This window comes from Theropithecus gelada, chromosome 19, assembly GCF_003255815.1.
Source record: "Theropithecus gelada isolate Dixy chromosome 19, Tgel_1.0, whole genome shotgun sequence".
In the NCBI taxonomy this organism is placed as follows: Eukaryota; Metazoa; Chordata; class Mammalia; order Primates; family Cercopithecidae; genus Theropithecus; species Theropithecus gelada.
This window is the reverse complement of record NC_037687.1, coordinates 51236226-51253068: the sequence shown is the minus strand read 5'-3', so window position 1 is coordinate 51253068 and position 16843 is coordinate 51236226. Positions and strand designations below refer to the sequence as shown.

The 16843-nt window shown below is 37.7% G+C and overlaps 1 pseudogene; it reads right to left on the bottom strand.

Moving 5' to 3' along the window:
• Nucleotides 1–362: 362 nt before the first annotated feature.
• The window catches only part of LOC112611990, a 42869-nt pseudogene continuing 26388 nt past the window's right edge, over nucleotides 363–16843 (bottom strand).

Here is a 16843-nt window from a genome sequence, read left to right as displayed (position 1 = left end):
TTATTTTAGGACAACTATTATGCAAATCTAGGGTGGAAATCAGACTCACTGTAATTGGGATAAGAAGACACTCTGAGAAGAAGGCTGTACATGTGACACCTATTGCATTTTATGCACTCGTCTCGCATTCTCTTCCCTTCTTCCTCCTCTTTGAAGCGCCAGATTAAAGTATAATTACACTAGACAGTTACAAATGGGCTTATTACAAGAGAACTATATGTTTAAGAAAGTGAGGCTTTCGGATAAGAAATCTCCAAATATTTTCTGTTATACGTTTTTACAGTCTTTCTTATAAAGAAGGAGTGTTTGATGTGCAACATCTGCTAACAGAAATAAATCTATACTCAAGCCCAGCAGAATAATCAAATATAAAATACAGACATAAAGCAAACTACAACGGCAACAGTGATTCTTCGGGCAGCATGTGCAAAATATACTATCTTGCTATCTAATATCATTGTGATCAGAAATGTGCCAAAACACTCTTTCTCATTCCACTTGAACTGGATCCCCATAATTCCAACAAACATCACTTGTGGCATTAGGTTGTCATCAGCTTGCATGATCCCCAGTTCACTTAACCTTTTCTTCTTTATCTGGCCTTTTTGTGTAAAGGCAGGAACCAGTTCATTTACAATTTCCCTCAACTTGCTCAGAAAGGTCAGATCTTGCATAAAGCTCCATTGCAGCAGGTGCACATTACATCAGCTCCTCTGGATCTACTCTTTCAGCTACATCTGCCTTTCTACTCGTCTGAATTTTAAGTGCTTTATTTTCTGGAGAAACAAACTATGACAAAGTTCAGTATACAAGCTAGCCCAACTAAAACATGAATATTTCTACATAGTTTGTTAGAGCTTTCAAGTTTTTTCTGCCAAGCATTCCTCCTGTCATCTAACTGGAGTTTACAAATTCCTTGCCATAAGAATCTCAATGAGCGATTGTCTTGCTCTTTTATGCGGTTTCCTGATCTTCATACAGGATCACAAATTTTGAACTATTTGTCTACCCTTTTCATCCTAGAATCTTCTCCACTCAACAGATATTTATTGGATATTTACTATCTGTTAAGCATTGTGTTAGGAACTAGGATGCAGATAGGTAAGACAGTGCTATTTTCCTTTAATTCCCAATCTTGAAGCAAACTCTAGATGAGCTCCATGATCCCAGCCCCCTGGTATTATTTTCATGATGATAAAATGGCAAAAGGACTTTGCACTGCAATTTGCAATGTAATTAAGGTTCCTAATCAGTTTTCTCCAGCTGGTTGGAAAAGAGGAAGTCAGAGAGATTCAAAGCATGAAAGGTTTGCCTTGAGGGAGGTTCTCTTTTGCCGAGATAGAGGGGACCACGGGGCAAGAATCCGAGAGCAGCCTCTAGAAGCTAAGTGCAAGCCCCAGCCAATAGCCAACAAGAAAACAGAGACCTCAGTCCTACCACCTACAGAAATGAATTCTGTTGATGAATAACATGAATGTGTTCGGAAGTAGGTTCTTCCAACTGAGCTTTTTTTTTTTTTTTTTGAGATGGAGTTTCATTCTTGTTGCCCAGGCTGGAGTGCAATGGCGCAATCTCGGCTCACTGCAACCTCTGCCTCCCGGGTTCAAGCGATTCTCTTGTCTCAGCCTCACGAGCAGTTGGGATCACAGGCATGCACCACCAAACCTGGCTAATTTTGTATTTTTAGTAGAGACGGGATTTCTCCATGTTGGTCAGGCTGGTCTCGAACTCCTGACCTCAGGTGATCTGCCCACCTTGGCCTCCCAAAGTGCTGGGATTACAGGCCTGAGCCATTGCATCCAGCCCCAACTGAGCTTTCAAATCAGAGCACTGTCCAGCTGACACCTTGACTTCACCCTTCAGACCTGTGAAGAAATAAAGTACTAGTTCTTCAGGAGTGGACCCTGAAGGATGACAAGGAGTACTCTTGAAACTGCTTTAAACTTCCCTTAACTCAGTCAATGCTTAATTCTTCTCTATGACTGAGATTTAGTAGACTGAGATCTATGTCATCGCTTTGAAGTTCACAAATATCCAGTGAGTTAGCTCACCTTTGCTGCCAAGAGAGGCAGATGACAGGGAGGCACTTCCTTCTGCCAATAAAAAATGGAGGCAAACTCCACTATCCACTCCAGTAAACACAGCCCTCAACCTGGCACATGGATTTCCCCACCTCCAACCTCAACAGAAGCCAGCCGGAGCCACCACTGCTATCACACACCCATCCTCATTCTATCTGTTTATAGAAAGCCAACCATAGTAAGAAGGGAACTGCAGGACCACAGAAACCACAATGTCAAAGTTTTGAATGAACAGTTGAACTAGCTGACTTTTGAAAGTTCCTTTCTCCCTCAGATTCTATAATATTATAGCTTTACCAAACTTCTCTTTCTCCATGCCCAAATATATTCTGGCAATCTTAAAAAAAAAAAAAAAGAAAAAAGAAAAAGAAAAAAGAAAAAAGCAGGAAGACTCAGATCCTTAATCAGATTTTAATGCTAAAAACAAGTAAATTAGGTCTGATTTTTCTATCTAAAATTCCTAAATATCGCATACCTTCAGTTTCATCTTGGGCATTTTCTTGCAGGTTAGAGAAAATTGTAGCTGTCACCAAGAAAACACCATAACCTTCATTTTATGATATTACTCACCACGGATATTTTGGGAATGTCATAATGCTCATCTAAGAAGACCTGTGACACTGAAACAAATGTTTCAAGGAACTGTCTTTTCAACACTGCCTGCTTAAAAAATCTTGGCTTTTTTCACACTATTTTAAAAATAAAGCAGAAAAACTATGCTGATTGACATGCTGTAGCACAGTGTGATGCAGCATTCCTCTGTCATTTCTGCTGATCTATAGGCAACAAAGCATTCTTGCAAAAGACTTTCAATCATTAGCCACTGATATTATTAGAATTTATATACTATTTAGGCCTTTCAAAATCAGAAAACAATAGGACCCAACATGGGAATGTAATAAAGCATAATTTCTTAGGTGAAACCATTCCGACCTTTAGAAAGCAAGTGTCTCAACTGATGTTCAGCTTAATGAGGAGCCCTTCCTTGCAACAGCAGGTCCATTCTCACTCAGGGAACCCGCACTTACTTCCATATATTTCTACGCCAGCACCCTGCAAGTTACAATTTGAGATAATAACAATCAGTTCCAAAAACGCAGGAAGAGTTTTATTACAATCACTTTTTAGCCGTTTACACAGTGCAAATGCAAAGCACAAAGATAAAGTGTTTTACAGATAAGCTTTATTAGGTATTTTAAACCAACACTTCATTTGTTCCAGATTAGCAAGTCATTAGCATGCATCATTTTCAAACCACCCCACCCCACCACAACACACAGACTGTCAACATTCAATTCCTGTTCCACTGTCTTTCATTTTAGACAAATCAGTTTTCAGATTCTTCCAAAAGTAGAAATCCTTTAACAATTTTGTTGAAAGATGCACTTATTCAAAATGACCATTCTCATATACTCAATTAGTGAAGAACAGTATTTAAGTTTAGTGAAGTATAATTTGAGACTAGAAACAAGGCCCTACATTTTAAAAAATGCCAGTTATAAGATACCCCAATCCAACTTAAAAATTGCTTCTATGAATTAAGTAATAGCCTTCACTGCTACACAGGTTAAAATTAACAACTAATTCAAGTGTCTCTGAACCACATATGTACACACTAACTTATCTCTTCTGTTGAGATGTTTTTAAAAATCTGCTAACTGGGACTTAAGCTAAAAAAATGTCAGCTTGGGGTTATGTGCAAAAAAGACATAGGAGTGATTATATTAAAAATACATATATAAATAGTTAAATATCAAACTATCAGGAATCATATCAAATTTAAAAAGAATGGGAATAGCAGCTATCTGGCAAATGATACGATCATATTCAAACTCAGTTATAAAGATGAACAGATAATTTGGCAATTAAAAAGTAACTGCCACTTGTGAAACAATAGGGATGTCTCTATTTTTCCTGCTAGGTATAACCAAAAACCATGGGCGTTATATATAAAATAAACATAAGATAACTGAAAAATGGAGAGAAGGTGGCAGACCAGCAACAGACCTCAAGACCCAAGAAAAAACACCAACACAGTGGGAAGTTCCCAGGGTTTTCTTTTCATTTCACAATCCCCAGACTTGGAGCTGATGTAGCTGGCAATCCAGTACACAAACAGACAAAGACAAAAAAAGTCCCCAAAATACTGCTTTGTCTAGTCAAACGACTAGGCAACCTAGAAAGACTGAAAACAGATAATACCACCTCCATTCCAGCCAAACAGCACAAAATAAAAGAGCAACCCCATTCCCATCATGCCAGCCAAGGTCGAGAAGAACCTGGACTTTTGCCCTCTGAAGGCTATAACCAGGTATCCCAACACTCCCACTGGGGTGGAATCAGAGAAAGCAAAACAGGGAGCCAGGACTTTCATCCCCACTAACTGGTTACAAGGCCCTCTCTGCAGCAGTATCAGTGAAGACTGAGGAGCCTGGGCTTGTACCCCCACCTAGCAGCAATAAGATGCTTGCCCCCTCCTCACTGGGGTGGTGTCAGAGCAAGCCTAGTGGCGATTACAACTTTCACAATTAGCCAATGGTAAGAAGACCAGCCCCGTATACCACAGTGTCAGCAGAGACCAAATGGGAAGCTAGAATTCCCACCCTTACCCAGCAGTAACAAGGAGCTCCTCCACCCAGCTTGAATATCAACAGAGGCCAAGGGGAAACTATGACTTCTACCTTAACAAGTTGATGGCCACCTACCCCCATCTTTTATCTTCCTGCAGGAATGTCAGAGAAGTTAGAGAAGATCCAGACTTTCATAATGTAATACAAAAAATGTCCAGGATTCAAATGAAAATTACTTGTCATACCAAGAACCAAGAAGGTGTCAAACTGAATAAGACAATCAACTGATGCCAAAACCAAGATGTCAGAGATGACAGAATTAGCTGACAATAATTTGAAAGCAGCCAGGATAAAAATGCTTCAACGAGCAATTACGAACATACTTCAGACAAATGAAAAATGAGTCTCAGCAAAGAAATAGAACATAGAAAGCATCCAATTAAAATTTTATTTTTATTTTTTATTTCAATAGCTTTAGGACTGTAATATAGTTTGGATATTTGTCCCCACCCAAATCTCATATGGAACTGTAATCTCCAATGCTGAGGGTAGGGTTTGGTGGGAGGTGTTTGGGTCATGGGGGCAAATCTCTCTTGGCTTGGTTCTGTCATTTCAATAAGTGAGTTCTTGTGAGATATGGTCATTTAAGTATGTGCCCCCCCCACCCCCTTTCACTTGCTCCTGCTTTTGCCATGTGAGGTACCTGCTCCCTCTTTGCCTTCCACCATGATCGTAAGCTCCCTGAGGCCTCCCTAGAAGCTAAGCAAATGCCAACATCATGCTTCCTCTAAAGCCTGCAGAACCATGAGCCAATTAAACCTCTTTTCTTTTTAAATTACCCAGTATCAGGCATTTCATTATAGCAATGCAAGAACAGCCTAATACAGAAAACTGGTATTGAGGAGTGGGGCATTGCTTTAAAAACACCTGAAAATGTGGAGGCAGCTTTGGAACTGGGTAACAGGCAGAGGTTAGAAAAAGTGTGGAGGGCTCCAAGAAAGACAAGAAGATGAGAAACAGTTTGGTATTTCTTACAGACTGGTTAAATGGTTATGACCAAAATGCTGACAGTGATACGGACAATGAAGTCCAGCCTCAGATGGACATGAGAAACTTACAAGAAACTGGAGAAAAGGTCATGTGTGTTATGCCTTGGCAAAGAGCTTGGCTGCATTCTATTCATGCCCTAGGGATCTGTGGAAGTTTGCACTACAGAGCAATGACTTAGAGTATCTGGCAGAAGAAATTTCTAAGCCACAAAGCACTCAAAAAGTGGCCTGGCTGCTGCTTCTAACAATCTATGCCCAGATGCAAGAGCAAAGGAATGACTTTAAGCTGGAGCTTTAAAGAGGGAGCAGAGCATAAAAGTTTAGAAAATTTGCAGCCTGGCCACATGGCAGAGAAAGAAAAAGCTTTCTGGGGGAGAAGAATTCAAGCAAGCTGTGGAACAACTACTTGTTAGATATTTGCTTAACTAAAAGGGATCCAAGTGCTAATATCCAAGACAGTGGGGAAAAGGCCTTGAAGGCATTTCAGAGCTCTTCTCACCAGCCCCTCCTATCACAAGCCCAAAGGCCTAGGAGGGAAGAATTGTTTGGGTAGCCAGGGCAAGGTTCCCAAAGCCTGCACAACCTCAGGACAATGCTCCCCACATTCTGGCTGTTCTGGCTCCAGCTGTGGCTCAAAGAGTCGCAGATACTGCTCGTGCCACCAATCCAGAGTGGGTAAGCCACCATAGCCTTTTGCAGCTTCCACATGGTGTTAAGCCTGTGAGTGCACAGAGCATAAAAGTGCATGAGGCTTGGTACCCTCTACATAGATTTCAGAGGACGTACAGAAAAGCCTGCTGGGTGTCCAGATAGAAGTCTGCTGTAGGGGAAGAGCCCCCATGGAGAACCTCTACTAAGGCAGTGCCTAGAGGAAATGTGGGGATGGAACCTCTAGAGTCCCCACTGGAGCACTGCCTAGTGAAGCTCTGAGAAGCAGGTGGCCAAACTCCAGATCTGAGAATGGTAGATCCGCCATCAGCTTGCACCCTGAGCCTGGAAAAGCCACAGGCACTCAACAGCCAGTGAGAGCAGCTGCAGGAGCTGAACTCTCGAAAGGCACAGGGGAAAAGCTGCCCAAGGCCTCAGGAGCTCACCCCTTCTATCAGTGTAACTTGGGTGTGGGACATGGAGTCAATGGAGATTTTTTTGGAGCTTTAAGATTTCATGACTGCCCCGCTGGGTTTTAAACCTGTATGGGGCCTGTAACCCCTTTCTTTTGGCTGGTTCCTCCCTTGTGGAATGGGAATGTTTACCCAATGACTATAGCTCCATTCTATCTTGGAAGTACATAACTTCCTTTTGACTTTACAGGCTCATTTGTGGACTGGACTTGCCTTGTTCAGATGAGACTCAGATGAGATTTTGAACCTTAAACTTTGAGTTAATGCTGGAACAAGTTAAGACTTTGGGTGACTATTGGGAAGGCATGATTGTATTTTGCAATGTGAGAGAGACACGAGATTTGGGAGGGTCCGGGGCAGAATGATATAGTTTGGATATACATTTTTCCCTGCCCACATCTCATGTTGAATTGTAATCCCCAATGCTGAAGGTGGGGCCTGGTGGGAGGTTTTTGGATCATGGGGGCAGATCTCTCATGTCCTGATGCTGTCTTCAGGATAGTAAGTGAGACCTTGTGAGATCTGGTCATTTAAAAGTATATGATACCTGCGGTCCCTCTCTCTCTCTCTTGCTCCTGGTCCAGCCAGGAGCCGCAATGTGCCAGCTCCCCCTCTCGCTTCTGCCATAATAGTAAGCTTCCTGAGACCTCCCTAGAAGCAGATGCCACTATGCTTCCTATATAGTCTGCAGAACCATTAGCCAATTAAACCCCTTTTCCTATAAACTACCCAGCCTCACATATTTCTTTATAGCAGTGCAAGAACATCCTAATACAGAGTACATGTGCTTTTTGGTTACAGGATGAATTGTATAGTGGTGGAGAGTCTGGGATTTTAGAATATACATCACCCAAATAGTACACATTGTACCCAATAGGTAGTTTTTCATCCTTCACCCTCCTTCCAACCTTATGTATTCTGAGCCTCCAATGTTGGTGATACCAGTCTGTAAGCCTTTGTACACTTAAAGCTTAGCTCCCACTTGTAAGTGACAACATGTAGTATTTGATTTTCCACTCCTGAGTTACTTCCTGTAGAATAATGGTCTCCAGCTTGATCTAAGTTGCTGCAAAAGACATTATTTATTTTTCATAGTTCATTATTTTCTGAGTAGTATTTCATGGTGTATATATACATACATATATACACACACACACACACACACACACAAATTTTAGAACTGAAGAATAATTGAAATAAATAGCTCAATGATAAGTTCAACAGCAGAATGAAAAGAACAGAGGAAAGAAACAGTGCATACAAAGATAGAACAATAAAAATTACCCTATCTGAACAATAGAGAGAAATTAAACTGAAAAATAAACATAAACAGAGCTTCAGGGACCTAATTGGACTATAACAAAAGATCCAATATTTGTGTCATTACAGACCTGGAAGGAGAGGAGAAAGAAGGTGAGGCCAAAAACGTAATTGAGGAAATAATGACTAAAAGCTCCCACATTTGGTAAGACACAATAAGCCCATAGAGTCAAGAAGCTGAGCAAACTCCACACAGGATAAACTCAAATAAATCCGTGAAAACACATATCATAATTATATTACTGAAAACTAATGACAAAAACAAAAAGAAAGTATTGAAAGCATCAGTGAAAAATTTACACCTTACCCATTGGAGAGAAATTGTGATTGAGAGCATCAGAAACCATGGATGGCAGACAAAAGAGGCCCAGTATTATTTAAGGGTGGAAAGAAAAAAACTGTCAATCCAGAATCCTATAGCCAGTAAAGATATTCCTCAGGAATGATGAAGAAATCAAAACATTCTAAGAAGAAGAGAAACTAAGATAATTAGCAACCAGCAGATCTACTCTAATAGAATGGGTAAAGAAAGTTCTCTGAATAAAAGAGAAATAATAAAAGAGGGAATCTTAGAATATCAGAAAGGAAAAAGAAGCAAAAGTAAGCAAAAATACCAGTAAATAGGCTTTCCTTCTCCTCTTGAGTTTAAATTATGTTTGAAATTTGAAATGAAAATATTATTACTGTCTAATGTGGTTTTATATGTACATAAAGGAGATGTTTAAGACAATTATAAAAAGAAATTGCAGGGAGCCAAAGGCTAGTGGGATGTGACCAACTCAGCATTCCACTGGAGGCTGTATGATCAAACAACAAACTGTTTTTCATGAATGCAGGATGTAGGCAAACTCACGACTGCTCCTGCAGAAGGTTTGCTGGAGGCAATCACTCCCTGGTGCTGAGGTTATCTACTGTGACATCTACAGCCCGTTGTTCAAAGACTGCATTCTTGCAAGCCTGCTCTGGACCAAGCAGCTGATCCCTTCTTCCATTCCCCTTCTCACTATCTCTTTTGCCTAATAAATATGGAAGACTGTGTAAAGCTCAGGGCTCTTGTCCACTAGAGGCAAGGTGCCCCCGACCGCTTCTTCCAAATATACTCTTTTGTCTCTTGTCTTTTATTCCCACATTTGCCCAGCTTTGTTTGGTCCCCCTAGGTTCATGCGGGTTATATAGTGGTGCCACGATCAGCGACAGAATCGGGTGCTCCACAAGAGATGTAAAGAAAAGCAGAGTTTATTAAATAAAAATTGGCTAGCCAGAAGTAGAAAGCTGAAACTGGATCCTTTCCTTACTCCTTATACGAAAATTAATTCAAGATGGATTAGAGACTTAAATGTTAGACCTAATACCATAAAAACCCTAGAGGAAAACCTAGGTAGTACCATTCAGGACATAGGCATGGGCAAAGACTTCATGTCTAAAACATCAAAAGCAACGACAGCAAAAGCCAAAATTGACAAATGGGATCTCATTAAACTAAAGAGCTTCTGCACAGCAAAAGAAACTGCCATCAGAGTGAACAGGCAGCCTACAGAATGGGAGAACATTTTTGCAATCTACTCATCTGACAAAGGGCTAATATCCAGAACCTACAAAGAACTCAAACAAATTTACAAGAAAAAAACAAACAACCCCATCAAAAAGTGGGCAAAGGATATGAACAGACATTTCTCAAAAGAAGACATTCATACAGCCAACAGACACATGAAAAAATGCTCATCATCACTGGTCATCAGAGAAATGCAAATCAAAACCACAATGAGATACCATCTCACACCAGTTAGAATGGCGATCATTAAAAAGTCAGGAAACAACAGGTGCTGGAGAGGATGTGGAGAAATAGGAACTCTTTTACACTGTTGGTGGGATTGTAAACTAGTTCAACCATTATGGAAAACAGTATGGTGATTCCTCAAGGATCTAGAACTAGATGTACCATATGACCCAGCCATCCCATTAGTGGGTATATACCCAAAGGATTATAAATTATGCTGCTATAAAGACACATGCACACGTATGTTTATTGCAGCACTATTCACAATAGCAAAGACTTGGAATCAACCCAAATGTCCATCCGTGACAGATTGGATTAAGAAAATGTGGCACATATACACCATGGAATACTATGCAGCCATAAAAAAGGATGAGTTTGTGTCCTTTGTAGGGACATGGATGCAGCTGGAAACCATCATTCTTAGCAAACTATCACAAGAACAGAAAACCAAACACCCCATGTTCTCACTCATAGGTGGGAACTGAACAATGAGATCACTTGGACTCAGGAAGGGGAACATCACACATCGGGGTCTATCATGGGGAGGGGGGAGGGGGGAGAGATTGCATTGGGAGTTATACCTGATGTAAATGACAAGTTGATGGGTGCAGCACACCAACATGGCACAAGTATACATATGTAACAAACCCGCACGTTATGTACATGTACCCTACAACTTAAAGTATAATAATAATAAATAAAATAAAATAAAATAAAATAAAAAGAAAAGCAGAGTTTCTCTACTTCACTTGAACTGGTGAATGAAGACACCAGTAAACTGTGAGGCTATGTACATATATTACCTGAAGCAATCACTAAAAAAAATAGCTATACAAAAAGATATACTCAAAAACAAATGAAACTATGAAAACTGCTCAGGTAATCCCCAGGATGGGAGAAAAATGCAAATCAAGAAATAAAAAGCAGAACAAACAGAAAACAACAAATAGATTAATGACTAAACATCAATAATTAAATGTAAATGGTCTAAATATAAAGACATTAAAGGACACAGATTCACAGAGTGGATTAAAAACATGACTCAACTATAGGCTGTCAACAACCAAATTTAAACAAAATAATATAGGCAAGTTGAAAGTAAAATGGTGGAAAAAGATGTATCATGCAAACATTAATCAAGGGAAGGCAAGTGTGGTTATATTAATGTCAGATAAGGTAGACTTTGGAGCAAAGAAAATTACCAGAGACAGATAATAACATTATATAATCAGAAATATGTTTCACCAAAATGACAACATAGCAATCCTAAATGGGCATACAACAAATAACAGAACTGCAAGATACGTGAAGCAAAAACTAACAGAACTGAAAAGCCAAACATATCCATACTTGTGCTTAGAGATGCTAGCAACCCTATCTCAAAAACTGACAGAATTACTAAACAGAAAATCAGAAAGAATACAGAAAAACTCAATAATACCACCAACCAATTTGATCTAGTTGATATTTATAGAATAAAATACCCAACAACAGCAGAATACGTATTCTTTTCATAGGGTCGCTTTACACTTAACAAGATAGACCACATCTTGGGTCATGAAACAAACCTCAACAAATTTCAAGGTGCTGAAGTCATACACTGTGTTTTCTGACAACCATGGAATCAAACTAGGGATCAACTAAAAGATAACAGTAATACTCCCAATACTTAGAAACTAAAACTTCTAAATTCTGCATGGGTCAAATAATGAAAATACAAAATATAAAAATTTGTGGAACACAGCTAAAGTAATGCTGAGAGGGAAGTTTGTTAACATTAAGTGTGCACATTAATCAAAAGCAAAACAAACCCAAAACAGGCAGAGGGAATGACATAATAAAAACAGCAAAAACCAATGAAATTGAAAACAGAACAATTTCTAAAAATCAATGAAACAGAGTTGGTTCTTAAAAGAGAGAGAACAACGAGCTACCAATATAGATTACGAAACAGAGATTATCACTACAGACCCTGCCAACATCAAAAGAAAAAGAAAAGACTATAAAAAATTCTGATATATGTAAATTTGACAACTTAGAAGAAACGGTTCAATACTGCTAAAACAAAAACTACCAAAATTTACTCTATATAAAATAGGTCATTTGAATAGTTCTTTACCTATTAAGAAAATTGAATTCATAATTTTAAAAATTCCAAAAGATAAATTTCCTGGCCTAGATGGTTTCATTGGAGAAATCTATTAAACATTTGAAGAATTAACAGTAATTCTACAAAATTTCTTCTAGAAAATAAGAGAAAAAAAATGCTTCAGAGTTCATTTTATGAAGCTAGTATTAGTGATACCCAAACCAAAGACAGGAGTTCAAAAAAACAAAACTACAGACCAATATTCTTTATGAATATAGATGCAAAATTTCCTCATAAAACATTAGCAAGTACAAGTCAGCAAAATATAAAAAGATTATACACTATGGCAAAGTGGTATTTATGCCATTGAGGCAAGGGTGGTTCAAAATTTGAAAGTCAACCAGTATAACCCATCATTATTTTTTTTTTCTAATAATAAAAATCAGGTGATCATCTCAGGAAATGCAGAAAAAGCATTAAGGAAAGTCAACATTCATTTATGATAAAAGTTCTCAGAAAAAGAGAAATAGAGGAGAACTTCTTTAACTTGAACACCTAGTTAACCTCATTCTTAATGATGAAATATTGAATATACTCCCCATAACATGAAAAATAAAGTTAAGCTATCTACTCTTACTCAAAATAGTGCTGGAAGTTCTAGCCAGTGTAATAAGGCAAGAAATTAAAAAAAAAAAAAAAAGCATACTAATCAGAAAACAAAACAAAAACAAGAAAAAACAACTTTTGATACTTACAGATAACATGATTGTCTACATAGAAAATCCCAAGGAATCTACAAAAACACTTCTATAACTAATAGGTAACATTCGGCAAGGTCACAAAATACAAAATGAACATACAGAAATCAATTATATTTCTATATACTAGCAATAAACATACGAACATTGAACTTAAAAATATAGTATGACAATCTAATAGTAACAAGCAATGGAGAAAAACTCCCTATTCAATAAATTTTGCTGGGATAACTGGCTAGCCATATGCAGAAGATTGAAACTGAACCTCTTTCTTTCACCGTATTAAAAAACCAACTGAAAATGGATTAAAGACTTAAAAGTAAGATCTAAAAGTATAAAAACCTTAGAAGAAAAACTAAAGAGCTCCTGCAGGGTATCAGCAGAGTAAACGACCTACAGAATGAGCGTAAATATTTGTAAGCTATGCATCTGACAAAGTCTTAAAGGCTAGAATCTATAAGAAAAAAAAAAGGCAAAAACCAAACAAACCCATTTAAAAATGGGTAAAGGACATAAACAGACACTTCTGAAAAGAAGATATACACATGGCCAACAAGCATATGAAAAAATATTCAATATCAGTAATCAGAGAAATGCAAATAAAAGCCACAATGAGATACCATCTCACACCAGTCAGAATGGTCGTAATTAAAGTCAAAAAATAGCAGATGTTGGTGAAGTTACAGAAAAAGGCATGCTTAAACACTCTTGGTGGTACTGTAAATTAATTCAGTCACTATGGAAAGCAGTTTCAAGATTTTTCAGTGACCTTAAAACACAACTACCATTTGACCTAACAATCCTATTACTGGATATATACCCAAAGGAATATAAATCATTCTACCAAAAAGACACACAAACTCGTATGTTCATTGCAGCACTAATCACAATAGCAAAGACATGGGAACAACTTAGATGCCCATCAAGGGTGGACTGGATAAAGAAAATGTGGTAAATATATACCGTGGAACACTACACAGACATAAAAAAATCGTGTCCCTTGAAGCAACATGGATGCAAATGGAGGTCATTATTCTAAGCAAATTAACACTGGAACAGAAATCCAAATACTGCATGTTCTCACTTATAAATGGGAGCTAAAAACTCAGGACACATGGACACAAAGATGGGAACAACAGACAACAGAACCTACTTTAGTGGGGAGAGTGGTAGGTGGATAAACATCAAAAAACCTACCTATTGGGTACTGTGCTCACTACTTGAGTGGCTAAATCATTTGCACATCAACCCCCAGTGACATACAAGTTACTCATGTAATGAACCTGCGCATGTCCCTCATGAATCTAAAATGAAAGTTGAAAAAAAAAAAAAAAACCACAAACAACAATTGTAGGCTGAAGACTACATAATGTTGATGAAGGAAATCAAAGATATAAATAAACAGAGAAATATGTTCACAGACTGGAAGACTCAACATAATAAAGATGTCAATTCTTCCCAAATTTATATACAAGTTTATTAAAATTCCTATCAAAATTTCAGCATGATTTCTTGTGTATACAAAATTATTCTAAAATTTATATTGAAAGGCAAAGAACTTGGGTAGCTAAAACTATTTTCATAGAGACCAAGTGGGAGAAATCACTCTATTTGATTTCAAGATGTAAATCCAGCTACAGGTATTAGTGAAGAAATACGATCAGTGGATCAGTGAAACAGAATAGAGAACACAGAAATAGACCTATACAAATATGCCCAAACAATATTTTAAAAAAACGTAAAACCAATTTATTGGAGGAAGGACAGTCTTTTCAAGAAATGGTAAAGGAGCAACTGGATATCCACAGGCAAAAAAAATGAACCTTGACCTAAACCTCCCATCTTACAGCAAAATTACTAAGAACTGGATCACAACTTTATATAGAATGTAAAACCATAAAAATTTCAGAAAAAAATAGGGGAAAATATTTTGAAATCTACAGCTAGGCAAAGAGTTCTTAAACTTAACACTGAAAAGCTCAATCCATAAAAGGAAAAATTGATAAATCGGACAAAATAAAAACTTTACTCTGTAAAAGCCCATATAAAGAAGATAAAAAGACTAGCTACAACGCAGCAGAAAGTATCCACAAAACACACACTTGACAAAGGACTAGTATTCTAGAATATATATATAACTCTCAAAACTACAGTAAAAAAGGACAAACAATCCAATTAGAAAACAGGCAAAAGTCACAAATAGACATCTCACTAAAGAGGATAGAAGAATAGCAAATAAGCCTATGGACAAATGTTCAACATCGTTAACCACTACGGAAATAATTAAAACCACACTTAGACAATACTACATACCTATCAGAATGGCTAAAACAAAAAATAGTGAAAACATCAAATGCTTTTAGGATATGAAGAAACTGGATCACTCAAACATTGCTAGTGGGAATTGAAAATGGTACAACCACTCTGGAGAACAGTCTGGCAGTTTCCTTAAAAAACTAAACATGCAACTGCCATAGGACCTACAATTGTATTCCCGGGCATTTACTCCGAAGAAATAAAAAGTATAGTCTCACCAAAATCTGTACACAAATGCTTATAGCAGCTTTAGTGACAATAGGCAAAAACTGAAAATAATCTAGCTGTCCTCCAATGGGTAAACAAACAAACTGTAGAACAACCACACATTGGACTACTACTCAACAATAAAAAGGAACAAATTACGGGTACATACAGCAACCAGGATGAGGCTCCAGAGAATTATGCTAAGTGAAAAATGCCAGTCCCACAAGGTCATATCCCAAAAGGAATGTGATTTCATTTTTAAAACTTTTTTGAAATGATGAAATAATAGAAATGGAAAACAGATTAAGGTTTGCCAACAGTTAAGGAAGAGACTGGTGGGAGAGGGAAGTAAGTGAATGTGGCTATAAAAGGGCAACTGGAGGAATCCCTGTGGTGATGGATGTGCTCCTCAGCCTAACTGAATGTCAGCACTCTGGCTGTGCTACGATACTGTGGTTTCATGAGGTGTCACCACTGGGCGAAACTGGTAAAGAGCGTACATACGGGATCTCTCCGTGTTATCTCTTACAACAGTAGTCAATCTATAATTACCTCAAAATAAAAAGTAATTAAATAAAAGCAACTGAGCTTTAACTGTTACAAAATTGTTTACAAAGTTACAATTTTAAGGTCTAAAATTCTCTGAAAATTACCATAAATTGTGAGATTTATTTTTCTTCTAATCTATGTTTTCAAAATGCTACATAAGAACCTTGTACAATTGAGCTTGCATGACTTAGTAGATATAAATGTCTGAACTTCTTTGAAGAAAGAGAATAGGAGTATGCACTTACATCTTGGTCTCATATTTTATATATTTATTTACAACTTAAACTCAAACTATTTCCCAAAAAAAGCTCATCATATCTTGTCACCGTGTAAATCCAAGTTCTTCATTAAAAATTCTATTAATGTGCATGCTGTGCCTCATGCTACTTCACACGGCAGCACAGTTTTCTGATGGAGTCTCACTACGGTGAGTGCCTGTGATGAAAACATACAGCTGACTGCTTTAAGAAGTAATGTACCTTTTCCAGTATCAGGGACAGCCTGGAGCTGACATTAGATATAGTCTAAATATTTAATAGCTTCCATTTAAACTTGAATTAGAAATTCATACAATACAAAACATGACTATTTTGAGTTATTTTCTAAAATCTAAAAGCAACATTCTTAAAAAAGAATGACTTGACCTCAGAAATGCAAAAGCACTTTTCATTACCACAAAAGAATATCAGAGAGCAACTTTGCCCCATATCCTGGGAAAAAAATATCTTATTCAAGAAAGAAGACACAGATCCTAGGAAACAAATACTACCGCAATGTGAAGACAGCTAGTTTCAGTCTAGTGATAAATTGAAAACAATGAACACAGACCACCACATTGGAAAGTATTAAAAGAAAAAGATGACTGCACCGAGAAGAAATTAATATTAAACTAACACATTTTCAAGAATAGGCTGAACTATTTTTCACTTCAGGGTAAGATTCCTAAGTTGTCATGCTGTGTACACAAATAAATAATCAGCCTTCCACATATAGGCATATTGTCATT